The 13,857-nt window shown below is 33.4% G+C and overlaps 1 protein-coding gene across 4 annotated transcripts in view; it reads left to right on the top strand.

The window, feature by feature from the left end:
- The window catches only part of Pxn (Peroxidasin), a 384,372-nt gene that overhangs the window by 53,863 nt on the left and 316,652 nt on the right, over nucleotides 1-13,857 (top strand). The window lies entirely within an intron of this gene.

Raw genomic sequence — 13,857 nt, 5'->3', positions numbered from 1 at the left:
ACGGCAATAGTGCATCGATCAAATTAAATCTTTGTATGTCGATAAACGGCCATACTGTATCACTATGAAAAACTGGTTTAATGAATTCAATCGTGACCGACACGCAAAAAAACTAAAGTCGTGAGGGTCTCCCAAAATCGGCTGTTGTGCCAGAAAAATCTAAGCCGTGCGTGAACGGAAAATGCAAAATCGCCATGTTATATACGGTGTGATAAAGGCATCCTTGGGCATTTCTTCCAGCCTGACAATCTGTTCCATTTTGACAAAAAGGTCTCAGACTTCTCAGACTTTTTTTCTTTTTTGTTGGTCTTCTATCATGTTGCAGTTCAATTGTATGTCTCAAAAATGTCAAAAGAGCCAACAACATAAGAAACAATTCAAATGACCACGTTAGGTTGTTTTTATCGAATCACCTCATAAATAAAATTTTATAGGATTTTACTCAAACTCATCAAAATATAATAAAGGATTCATGCAATATGCAAAATCTGTATCATTTAAATTGACCACAATAAGCCACCGTCATTCATTTGTCCAATTAATTAACTTGTAATGTATATTTGTGAAATATATTCCATGGATTTGTATACGAATATAGTATTTTTACAAATCCAAATATACATTACTTGTTACATACATACATATGTATTCACATGTTTGCAATATTAATAGGATTACGTACAATTTACATATATCTACATACATATTTAAATTAACATACATAAGTATGTCCATCTATATAACGAAATAACAAATTTTAACAAATATATGGCTAGTGGCCGACTATTGGATATAGTGGCCGAATATTGTTACAAATGCATTTTTAAAAAAAAAATTAAATTTTCACAAATATAAGAAAAAATAATTAAAAATGTCCTTATAAAATCTAAAACTACACAAAATTTCGAGTTATGTCAACCGAACTTCAATTGGACACTTTCACTCGCAGAGGTGAAAGATTGAAAATAAGAAAATGCTTAAAAGGCCGCCTATTGGTACACTTACCCTACAATCTTATAATTAGCAGAAGTATGATTAGACGTATGCCCCTATAACTAAAGCACACAGTCGTATCTCCTTTCTTGTGGACGGGACACAGGATGCTCAGGTTTCAATCGTCGGGTACGCCTTCTTCCTGCCAGGTGGTGCTAACTAGCAGATGCATAAACTCCATCAGCGTATCGCTTTCGGTTTGAACAGCTCAGATGGTATGCCATCGGTTCCTGCTGCCTTATTATTCTTTAGTCAGTTAATTTTTGTTTTTAACTCATCTTGGCCAAGCTGTTGCATAAACTCCATCATCGTATCGGTTTCGGTTTGAACAGCTCAGATGGTATGCCATCGGTTCCAGCTGCCTTATTTTTCTTTAGTCGGTTAATTTTTGTTTTTAACTCATCTTGGCCGGGCTGGTCTCTGGTCTCCACAGGAGTATGTGTCTGTACCAAAGACATCAGTTTCATTGTTCATTTTTTGGTAAAAGTTTCGAACATCATTCTGGCTCCTGTACGTACCGCTTTCTTTCACACTCCCGCTTTCCCATTTTTTTCCTTTTCTCCCGATACCACTCTCGTCCGCTACGCGTTGCTACTGTAGCAGAACGACACTCTTGATCATACAAAGGGTTCCTTTGTGGAGGTCTCTGGTATCCAAGTATGAGTTTTGCAGCTGTTTGCATGGTGTGAACAATCGGAACGAGGAGTACTTTGAATAAGCAATTGGGCCAGTTGTTGTGATTACATTTTTCCGATGTCCAAATTCCTCTTTGTGGCTGTTCGTACTTTATTTACTACGTTTAACAGGTACGAGCCTTTACTGCAATATGGTGGGGATCCGTCGATGTGTAATCCTCGGTACGATTGTAAATCCAAGATACTCGATGAATGTATTCCATATATCACAACGCAATCAATTTGATTTGTGACCAAAGAAGGTGGAGGATTTTAGCTAAAATTTTTAACCCAACTAGAAAAAAAGTAAGTAAGCTGTAAGTTGACATTTGAGGTTCTCTGTGGTCACGAAACTTATTCATCAAAAATCATCAACAGAGGTGCATGTTTTGATATAGCACGTTACCTCCCTATTTTCGGTATTCTGAGGATGTTATCGACAATTTTTAACAGAACTAGCTGTAATTTGACATGTGAGGTTTTCAGTGGTCACGAAACTTCATCACAAAATGTTGTCAAAATAGGTTCATGTTTTGGTATAACCCCATATAGCGGTACATTCCGATTTGCGCTATTTTGATGGTTTTACAATTTTTAACTGAACTGGAGATGACTTTTCCTGTACAAAAATTCACCGGAGAAGAATTTCCCATACAAAAGTTCACCGGAAATGACATTTCCTATACAAAAGTTCACAGGAGATGACCTTTCCTATACATAAGTTCGCCGGAGATGACTTTTCCTATACAAAATTTCACCGGAGATGACTTTTCCTATACAAAAGTTCACCGGAGATGACTTTTCCTATACAAAAGTTCACCGGAGAGGACTTTTCCTATGCAAAAGTTAACCGGAGATGACGTTTTCTATACAAAAGTTCACCGGAGATGACTTTTCCTATACAAAAGTTCACCGGAGATGACTTTTCCTATACAAAAGTTCAGCGGAGATGACTTTTCCTATACAAAAGTTCACCGGAGATGACTTTTGCTATACAAAAGTTCACCGGAGATGACTTTTCCTATGCAAAAGTTCAGCGGAGATGACTTTTCATATACAAAAGTTCATTCGGAGATGACTTTTCCTATACAAAAGTTCACCGGAGATGACGTTGTTGACATTTGAGGTTCTCAGTGGGAACAAAAGCTCTCCACGAAAAATCGTCAACATAGGTTCATGTTGTGGCACAGCCCGCATACAGCGGTACCTCTCTACTTTTTTTTGATATTTTGAACGTTTTAGCTGCAAGTTTTAACCGAATCAGCTGTAATTTAACGTTTAAAGTTCTCAGTTGTCACGAAATTTCTCCTCCAAAAAATCGTCAACATAGGTTCATGTTTTGGTATGGCCGGTATGCAGTAGGGTTATGACTTTTTGACATTTTTTTCAAAAAGTATTTTCTGTAGTGAGAATGAATGAACTTTTGCCTACTAGGTATTAACATTAACTCCATTTTATTATAAAAAGGTCCCGCATAAACCACTTTGAAAAAAATGTTTTTTTCGAAAAATACTATGAAATGAAAAAAAAAAATCATCAAAAAATCATTTCCTGTTGCACGGATGAATGACCTTTTGCCTATTAATGACTAAAATTGCTTTTATTTCACATAAATATTGAAAGAGGTCCCGCACAAACCACTTTTAATTTTTATGATATATGAAATAATGTTATCTATAATATAAACTTATATATATGTAATAATACGTTGATAAAATATTGAGAAACCAACGGTTATGTCGTGTGTTTCTATATTTTATTTTTAGTTAAATATCTGCTTATAGTGACTTCAAAAAAAAAAAACTTTAAAAGCTTTTTGTGCGGAAGCTTTTATTATCTAATCACTTTCTAATTAAGATTTTATGTAATCTTATGTAGAAACTCATCACGATATGATACCGGGATATGAGGAAGTAAAAAAGTCATAACCCTTGTATGCAGCGGTATCTCTTAATTTTTGGTATTTTTAACGTTTTAGCTACATTGTTTAAAGAAACTACCCATAAATTGGCATTTGAGATTCTCAAAAAGTACGCACTAAAAATGTTCAATATTGTTTTACTTTTTGGTATAGGACCCATCTAAGCGTACTATCCGATTTTCAGAATTTTGAAGATCCTATTGGTCAAAACACTTATCTACCAAAAGTTGTCGATATAGGTCGATGTTTTTGTATATTCCCTACATAAAGGTACCACCCAATTTTTGGAATTTTGAGGGTCTTGCAACATTTTTTGACGGAACTACCCGAAATATGAGGATATGAGGAAGTAAAAAAGTCATAACCCTTGTATGCAGCGGTATGATTTTTGGTATTTGTAGGGTTTTAGCTACATTGTTTGCAGGAACACCCATAAATTGGCATTTGAGATTCTCAAAACGTACGCACTAAAAATGTTCAATATTGTTTTACTTTTTGGTATAGGACCCATCTAAGCGTACCTTCCGATTTTCAGAATTTTGAGAATTTTGAAGATCCTATTGGTCAAAACACTTATCTACTAAAAGTTGTCGATATAGGTCGATGTTTTTGTATATTCCCTACATAAAGGTACCTCCCAATTTTTGGAATTTTGAGGGTCTTGCAACATTTTTTGACGGAACTACCCGAAATATGAGGATATGAGGAAGTAAAAAAGTCATAACCCTTGTATGCAGCGGTATGATTTTTGGTATTTTTAGGGTTTTAGCTACATTGTTTGCAGGAACACCCATAAATTGGCATTTGAGATTCACAAAACGTACTCACTAAAAATGTTTAATATTGTTTCACTTTTGAGGGTCTTGCACCATTTTTTGACGGAACTACCCGAAAATTCCCAACTAAAATTATAAACATAGATCCAGGTTTAAGTATAGTCCCCATATAACGGTACCTTCCGATTTTCGGTATTTTGAGGGTCTTAGCAACATTGTTTGACGGAATAGTCCCTGCAGTCACAAAATTTTCCCACCAAAAATTGTTAATATAGGTCTACACTTTGATATAGCGCCCATATAAAGGTACTATCTATTGAACACATTTTTAGATTAGATAATTCAGGCATTCGGGGTAGCCGTGGTTGAAAATTGTTTGCATCAAACATTTTGGACAGGGAAGGAAAATAATTATTCCATTTTACTTATGCATTGGTTCAATTATGCAGAATATATCTACAGTGTCTATTCCTATATGTATTAACACAGGTATGTATGTATGTATGTGGCATACCAATTAAGTATAACACATGCAAAACACATATCATATCCAGAAGTGATTTTATAAAATGAATCCTTTTTACTTTAGTTATTTAGGTATCATATATTTTGGTGTATCTGTTTGGAAATTCATTTTTTGATTTAGAAAATCTTAAAACACATGAAGCCGATAAAATGTAATTTATTCAATTCATTGCTTTGCATTTTTAGATATTAATGTATGTCGTAGTAAAAAACCAGTAAGGAAAGGATCAAAGTCGGGCGGGGCCGACTATATGATACCCTACACCACTGTGAATATGTAAAATATAAATCGGAGCTATATCCAAATCTTAACCGATTTCGATATAATTTGGCACATTTATTTCTAGACCGAATTCAGTGAAACATACCAAATTTCATCAAAATCGGATGTATGTAGCGTGTTTGGTGCAGCAAATACGTGAAATCGGGCGAAGATATATTTGGGAGCTATAAACAAATCTGAACCGATTTCGATATAATTTGGCACACTTATTTCTAGACCGAATTCAGTCAAACATTCCAAATTTCATCAAAATCGGACGTATATAGCGTGTTTGGTGCAGCAAATACGTGAAATCGGGCGAAAATATCTATTGGAGCTATATCCAAATCTGAACCGATTTTCACCAAAAGCAATAGCGTTCTTCATATGGCTAAAAAATTGTAGTACCCAATTTTCAGCTGAATCGGGCAAAAAATGCGACCTGTACGTTGCGAACAAAAATACATGGACAGACGGACGGACATGCATAAATCGACTCAGAAAGTGATTATGTGTATATACCCAAAAGGAACTATGGGTCTATTTCATTTCCTTTTGTATGTTATGTACATACAAATGCACAAAGACATAATACCCTTTACCACAGTGTAGGGTATAAAAAACAAATAAACTAGCAATATAATACATAAACAAATATAGACATACATACATACACAAATATGTTGGCGTATTACAAACAAAACTAAAAAACTGTCAAAAAATGCATTCCTACGATGCTTTCATAGATGGTCTCATTTCAAAACAAAGGATGTACTAAACTATTGTAATATATATTTTATTTTGCATTTTTTTTTGCAAATATCAAAAATAAAAACACGAAGCCATATATACCTTGCCGTTTAAATGCATATGGTGCAAACACAATATTCATAAAATTTTCAACGTTCCCACGAATTTGATATAGAAACAAACTTGAACATTTTACAAAAATCAGTTCAGATTTAGTTATAGCTCTCATATATACCTTCGTCCAATTTCATATATAATGCATCAAACATGCTATGTTAGTCCAATTTTAATAAAGTTTATAGATTACAATTGAAAATGGTCTAGAAGCAAGCTTACGAAATGTTGTAACGATTGCACAGGGATCAAAGTTTTTGATCAGCGGCGCGAAATTGTGAACCAGTATAAGTCATTTGGAATACCAAACATCCTAGGAGTAATATAAACTTCTATACCAAATTATAGAGCTTTAACTTAAATATTTGGAGCTGTATCCTGATTTCAACAGACAGACTACGGACAGATCTTTATGTCGATCAAGAATATATGTATGTACTTTATAAGGTCTCTGACGAATATTTCAATGAGTTACTTATTATACTCATTACAACCCAACAAAATAAATTGGAAGTTGTGCAATGTAGACTAGTTATTTCACGGCATGTTTTAATGCAGTTCAAACGGAGTCGTGAAAAAGGCACTCCATTCCCTACATTTTAACCCCATTCGGATGCGATCCAACGAATTACATCCTTTTCTTACATTTTAACAGTATCTGGATGCAGTTCAATCGGAGTCGTGATAAAGGTTCTCCAATTAATTACATTTTAACAGCATTTGGATGCGATCCAACGATTGGCATCCATTTCTCACATTTAAATTGCATCAGGATGCAGTTCAAGGGAGTGGTGAAAAATTTTACAAGTATTGCTTAGTGATCCCTACAAACAAGCAAGCCAATTCGTGGATACCTACAAGTTAATCAATTTCTAAAATTTTTATATAAAATAAAATATACAACCAAAAGTTGGGAACATTTTTACGGTAACTCGCGAGAAGAACATTTCCTAATGAAGTGCTGTTGGAGTACTTGTCGAAATCTCAACTGGTGATGGGAAGACAATATAAGAACCCCTTTAGCAGATGAAGCAACAACATTTCAGCTTGGAGAGAAGACGAAACAGACTCAGTTGCGATTGAATTTAGTGAAGAAATTGCATAATTTGTGTTAATGTAATAAAGTTTGTAATATTTTTGTTATACACAAATTATACATTTTTTTTACTTTGCAATGCCTTGCATTTTTATTGCATCTTTGAACTGCATAAAGCACATTCCGAAGAGTGCCTTTTAACTCCATCCAAAGCACTGCATCCAAACACGTGCTTTGGATGCAAATTAGATTGCATTCTATTTTACCCTAATGGGTTAGTTAAAATGCGATTCCAAAGTGATAGTTAAAATGTAATGCCAATGGATTAGTTAAAATGTAGTGCTAATGGAGTGCGTCATTCAGTAGTCACGCTCTTGTGAAATCCATGAGTGAAAATGCATAATTTGATGCACTTCCAAATCACTTGTACATATGATTTAACTGCATTCATGGAGGCAAACTATTTGCTGGGTATGTACGTGATGAGTACAGCATGAGCATGTGTGTCACGCTACAAAACCAATAGTTGTGAATTTAACGCTGGGTATGTACGTAATGAGTAGACATCGGATTTTGCATATTTGCATATTTTTTAATATTAAAGATACGAAGATTCTTATTGGACCAAAATTCGTTTCAAAAAATCTAAATTCAATGGCAGGGTCATATTTCTTATTTATTTTGCATATTTGCATATTTTGCATATGCACAAAATATGCAAAAAATATGCAAAATATGCAAAAAATATGCAAAATATGCAAAAAATATGCAAAATATGCAAAAAATATGCAAAATATGCAAAAAATATGCAGAATATGCAAAAAATATGCAAAATATGCAAACAGATTTTGGCCGAAAATCGTCATAAAAGTCGTAAAATTGTCATTTAAAGTTGGAAAAACCATCAAAAAATACATAACAGTGTTCTAAACTAAGACTGTTGGCCGTATAAAGTCGATTTTTTTCAGCAGATTATTAGGTTATGGAGACCATTTACGACAGTGTGGTGTAGGGTATAAAAATATGGTATCGTAATATCATTTTTTTATTATTAAGCTATGTAAAAATATAAAATTTGATAAAATATCAAACGTTTTATGTAAAATTCAATATTTTCGTTTTTGGTTTTAACTCAAAGGACCAAATGGATCTCGGATTTTTTAGCCGGGAGCCGCCTAAACCTTTTAGTATTGTTAGATTTTAAGATTGCCAAAGTTTGAGCACAATTCGAATATGTTAAAACGTGGTACTGGGGCCTCGAAGTTATGAAAATCTATATTTTTTTTTTTTGCTATTTGGCGACTTCGACGGCCCATATATGTGGAACGGTTAAAGCTACTTGCCCGTATTACGCATTTAATTAAAAGCTATTCTGTTCTTAACATTTCTTGCTGAACAACAAAGTACGTATGTAAGTGTTACTGAATTCGAGATGATAAACCCCATGTCCCGAAAAAGGCCTTAGGGCAAAAATGGAGTCCATTAAAAAAACTTTTTTCTTCCTATATTATCAAATTTTTGCGAATGAAAACGAATATATTTTACTTCATTTGAAAATGTTCCCTATTAGGGCGAAGATCTATTTTAATATTAATTTTAATTCATTTCTCGTTGGAGTCGAGCTTAATGACCGATGATGTTTGCAAGTGAAAAAGGAAAGCCGAAGATTCGAACCCCCACAACCACCATTATGTGACATGTTTCGCCTTTTGTAGAGACTCATCAGGCATATCGGCAGTGGAATGGCATCGCTATCCATCCAACATTTCCTTTTTCAAATGTAAGTTTGTTTTTACAAAGATGGACATTTATACATTCATTGTATGGCTTCAATGACAAACGCTTACATTTTGTTCATACATATTTAAATTTACATAAGGGACTGACATAATGTGGTTTTGGAGCCAGCTAGATACAGATGACAACTTGGTTATGAATTCGACTCCTTGCTATGTCGCTCACAATTTTCAAGTTATTTACCATCCTTTACCCCTCCTGGCAATTTATGTTCTGCGGTCAAGTTGCATTATCTTTTTCAAGAAATTTTGAGTTAAAGTTTAATCTCTTGAACAACAATTAAGCTTCACTTGTAATTATGTCTGGTAAACTTTTTTCTAGGAATTTCGGCAGTTGATTTTTGTAAGTTTGGATCGATTATTTCTGGAGAAATTTCTTTGTTTTGTTAAGATTTTTGTCGTCTTTTGGATCTTTACGGTGTTTTGTACTATCAGATCAAACAATGCCAGACAAATAAGTTCAGGACTAAGGTACCACATATGATTTATCACTTTGTTATTTCCTTTATCTGATATTGGTTTGTGAATGCCTTTCGTATTAAGTAAATCTTCAATGCGGTTTAGGTCTTGTTTTGGACCTAAAAATATTTCTGAATATCGTTTTCACTATTTTTTGTATTAAACTCAATCTATTGTCTCTATTTCTTTTTAACCTATTGATAATGTTTACTCAATATATCCTATATTATATCTCAACAATTTTCTAACAAGTTTGTACGGTGGTACAGAAGCTCTCGACCTAATATCTGCTCGAGCTGGTGAGACCCCATTTTTCTAGGCATTTGTACACTGCTAGTTCTTGTTTCTCCCATGAGCTACTATCAGTTTCAGGAACACCTAGGAGTTGTTATTTACCCCCATGTGATACCAGGACAGCAACCCGTTTTTTCTTCCCTGTTTTGAGAATATCTGGTAATAGTTTTCCATGTCAGTGCACACAAATAGCCTCGTTCCTTAAAGCTGTTGCGTTTATTTTTCACGGTTTATTCTCCGCTGTCCACGGATAAAGCTTCTAGAGATCTTATATTTCTAGGGATCCTCTCCGATAGCTTCTACTGTAGCCATAATGATACTAGTAACGTTCCTATTCACCTTACAGGGGTCCAGCACCAATGACAATTGCATAATTACGATTTTCTTGAAGCCACACTTGATTGTTTTCGGGACAGATGGTTCTTCAGATTCTACGATACGTTTAGCATCAAAACAAGACCTAGACCTCATTGAAAATGTATTGAAATATGAAAACATTGACACACAAATTTCAGAAAAAGGAAATAACAACAAAATTAATAATCTGTGTTATCTTAGTCCTGAACTTGCTGACCTGGCATTGTTTTATCCAACGGTGCAAAACGCCGTAAAGAGCCAGAAGGCGACAAAAATCTTAACAAAGCAAAGATCAAAATTTCTTCAGAAATATTCGATCCAAACTTCCAAAAGAGCAACTGCCGAAAATCCTAGAAAAAGGTCTGGCATAATTCTTGTTGTTCAAGAGATTAAACATTAACTCCGAATTTCCAGGAGGCGCAAAGGATGGTAAACAACTTGAAAGTTGCGAACTACATAGCAGAGCGTTCTTCAAGTAGTCAGCTGTACCCAGATAGCTCCAAAACCACATGATGTCTGACTCTCGAATAAATTTAATTTAGAACAAAATGTAAAAGATATTTGTTTTCATTCCAAAAATTGATAAAAATGAAGAAAATGTTTTTTTAATAGTCTCCATTTTTGCACAAAGGCGTACCTAGTCACGTTTTTCGGGACATTGGCTTTATTATCTCGAGTTCTGTAATACCTATTTAGTATTAGATTTATTATATATACTAATATTTTGTTGTTCAGCAAGAAATGTTAAGAACAGAATGGCCTTTAATTTAATGCTTAATATGGACAAAAAGCTTTAATCATTCCAGAGAAATAGGTCGTCGAAATCGCTAAATAGCCAAAAATCGAGATTTTCATAATGTCGAGGCCCCAGTGGCACATGTTAACATATTCCAATTGCGCTCAAACTTTGACAGTCTGACCAAACAAAAAACTTTATGCGGTTGCCGCCTTAAAAAATCCGACATCGATTTGTTCCCTTTGAACAATAACCAGCCCAACGCAACAAATTATAACAAAGAAAATATTAAATTTTACATAGAACGTTTGATATTTTATCAAATTTTATATTTTTGCATAGTTTAATAATAAAAATTTTTATTACAATACCATACTTTTATACCCAACACCACACTGTCATAAGAGGTCTCGATAACACAATAATCTGCTAAAAAATCAACGTTAAACGGCCATCTATCTTAATTTAGAACATTTTGAAGATTTTTGACGATTTTTCTAACATTAATTGACAATTTTACGACTTTTATGACGATTTTCGGCCAAAAACTGTTTGCATATTTTGCATATTTTTTGCATATTCTGCATATTTTTTGCATATTTTGCATATTTTTTGCATATTTTGCATATTTTTTGCATATTTTGCATATTTTTTTCATATTTTTTTTGCATATTTTGCATATTTTTTGGCATATTTTTTGCATATATTTTGCATATTTTTTGCATATTTTTTGCATGTTTTTGATATGACCCTAAATATCGAAAAATTGACCCTTAAAACGCCTAGATCCAAAATTTGAGTCCAATCAGATGAGAAATAAAAAACATGCAAAAATCCGATGTCTAGTAATGAGTACAGCATGAGCATGTGTGTCAGGCTACAAAACCGAGAGTTGTGAATTTAACGCTCACCGTCGATAAACGAGTTTATGATAACAATTATGTCAAAAATATTCGGTTTTTAATTTTACCAATAATAACACCTCAGTATTTTAGAAGCCCATACCCAATAACAAAAAAACCAAAAGCTTAACTAAATGTTGGTCCTGTGGTAACTAAAAAATGTAAGGAACATGCATCCATGGCAACCCTGTAAGCGAGAATAACAAAGAAAACTTTGTTAACCCTGTTTTCTATGCGTCAAAAATATTCGGTTTTTGTAACTTTTGTTAAATATTTGGCCAAAAAACAGGTAATTATCGAACTTCTTCTGCAATATTGGTAAACATTTTAATAACTGCGAACATAATCTTTGTTCCTGTGTGCTAAAATATTATATTTTATAGCAACTTATTAAAATTTAGCGCTAAGGAAAAACACTGTCCTAGAAAAGAGAAAACTTGTTATATTTCAATATAAAAACGGCAGAAATAATTAATCAATTTAATTTTCTTGAAATTGGTCACCGAGTCCTAAACGACTTTTAGAAGATAGAATATATGCTCTTACATTAAAAAAAATCATATGGCTAAAGCTTTTCATAGCCTTGTAACACATCACAAAGCATGTAACCAATAATCTAGTTCAAGTTTCGCCTTGATGTACCTTAAAAACTTGATGTACATCAGAAATTTGGTGAAATGGAGTTAGATTGGAATCTCTAAGCAGGAAAATCAGTATACCACCAATTTTCTGGCCTTTACTGTACTCTAACACAAAAGTCTAAAGGAGCTTTTAGGAGGCATGTACATATTTACCAATGACTTATGATGTGTTACAAGGCTATATATTCGACTAAGTATTCAAAAATAAGCAACATTTCTTTTTATTTCTGTGGTTTTTATAATGAAATATAACCAGTTTTCTCCTTTCTAGGATAGGGTTTTTCCTTAGCGTTAAATTTTAATAATTTGCTATAAAATATAATATTTTTGGACACATTAAAATATTTAACAAAAGTTACAAAAACCGAATAATTTTGACGCATCGAAAACAGGGTTAACAAAGTTTTCTTTGTTATTCTCGCTTGTAGGGTTGACATTAATCCATGTTACATACATTTTGCAAATGCCACAGGACCAACATTTTTCCAAGCATTTGGTTTTCTCGTTATTGAGTATGGGCTTCTAAAATACTGATGTGTTATTATTGGTAAAATTGAAAACCGAAAATTTTTGACCCTCATTGTAGTATGTAGTGGGTTTACATCGGTTGTGCTCAAAATATTTTGTGCATTAGTCTCTCTGAGTGAGTCTTCGTTTGCTAAATCACGACAGATGAGAATAAAGAGAACATATGTTGTTGTTGTAGTCACGTTAACGTATATGGGTGATCTTGGCTGGCAATGATCTACATTCGTATAAAAGTTTACCTATTGAGAAACATGACCGGGTTGTTGAGATAAATCCTGAGACTTCTTAAACGGAAATAGAGTTAAAAAAACATTTTAATTTACATATATGTATTTTTAAAAAAATGTGTAAATCGAGTAATTGTCAAAATCACTTGGTCCGCATGTGATTTCCATGTACAGCAAAATCATATCTTTGAATTTGTATACATTTTTCGACATGTAATTTGGAGGCTAAGTTGTAGCAACGGCTGCATCTTAATATTGAAAAACCTATAAGACATGGCTAATTTCCACAAAGTGCATACAATTTTTGTATATATTTCAATACGGCGAATCAAGAAACGTGGATGTAAAATTTCACAATATTTTTGGGACAAAATATGTATGAAAGCAGTGATTTTCACGTACGGCATGATCATTTCTTTAGATTTCTAAATTCTTTTCGAAATTTAATTTGGAGGCTAAGATGCTGCTTTTCAAAAACCTATAAAACATTGCTAATTTGCGCAAAGGCCATACAATTTTTGTCCGCATCCGTATTCAGTGTCACCATCAAAATCTACATCAATATATATGTATATCTATAATATATGATTTATCTACTTTAAGGCGATCAATCAAGAATCGTAAATGAAGATTTTTTTCTCTGTTTACGCAAAAACGAAATAAAATGCGCAGAAAACGAGATAAAATGCGCGATATTTTCAAAAACAATTTTAGGTGATTTGTCTACTATTGAATTTCTCATATCTCGCGTTTTAGTATGTAGAGTAATGATTTATTAGATCCGGAACGTAAAAATCTAAATGACAATTGTAAAAACTAGGCTCGAAAAATATGATTTTTAGAAAAATGTTTTTACAACATTTCCG

This window comes from Musca autumnalis, unplaced genomic scaffold (genome assembly GCF_047663935.1).
Source record: "Musca autumnalis isolate F117 unplaced genomic scaffold, ASM4766393v1 scaffold_4, whole genome shotgun sequence".
In the NCBI taxonomy this organism is placed as follows: domain Eukaryota; kingdom Metazoa; phylum Arthropoda; class Insecta; order Diptera; family Muscidae; genus Musca; species Musca autumnalis.
This window is presented reverse-complemented; position numbering and strand designations above follow the sequence as displayed.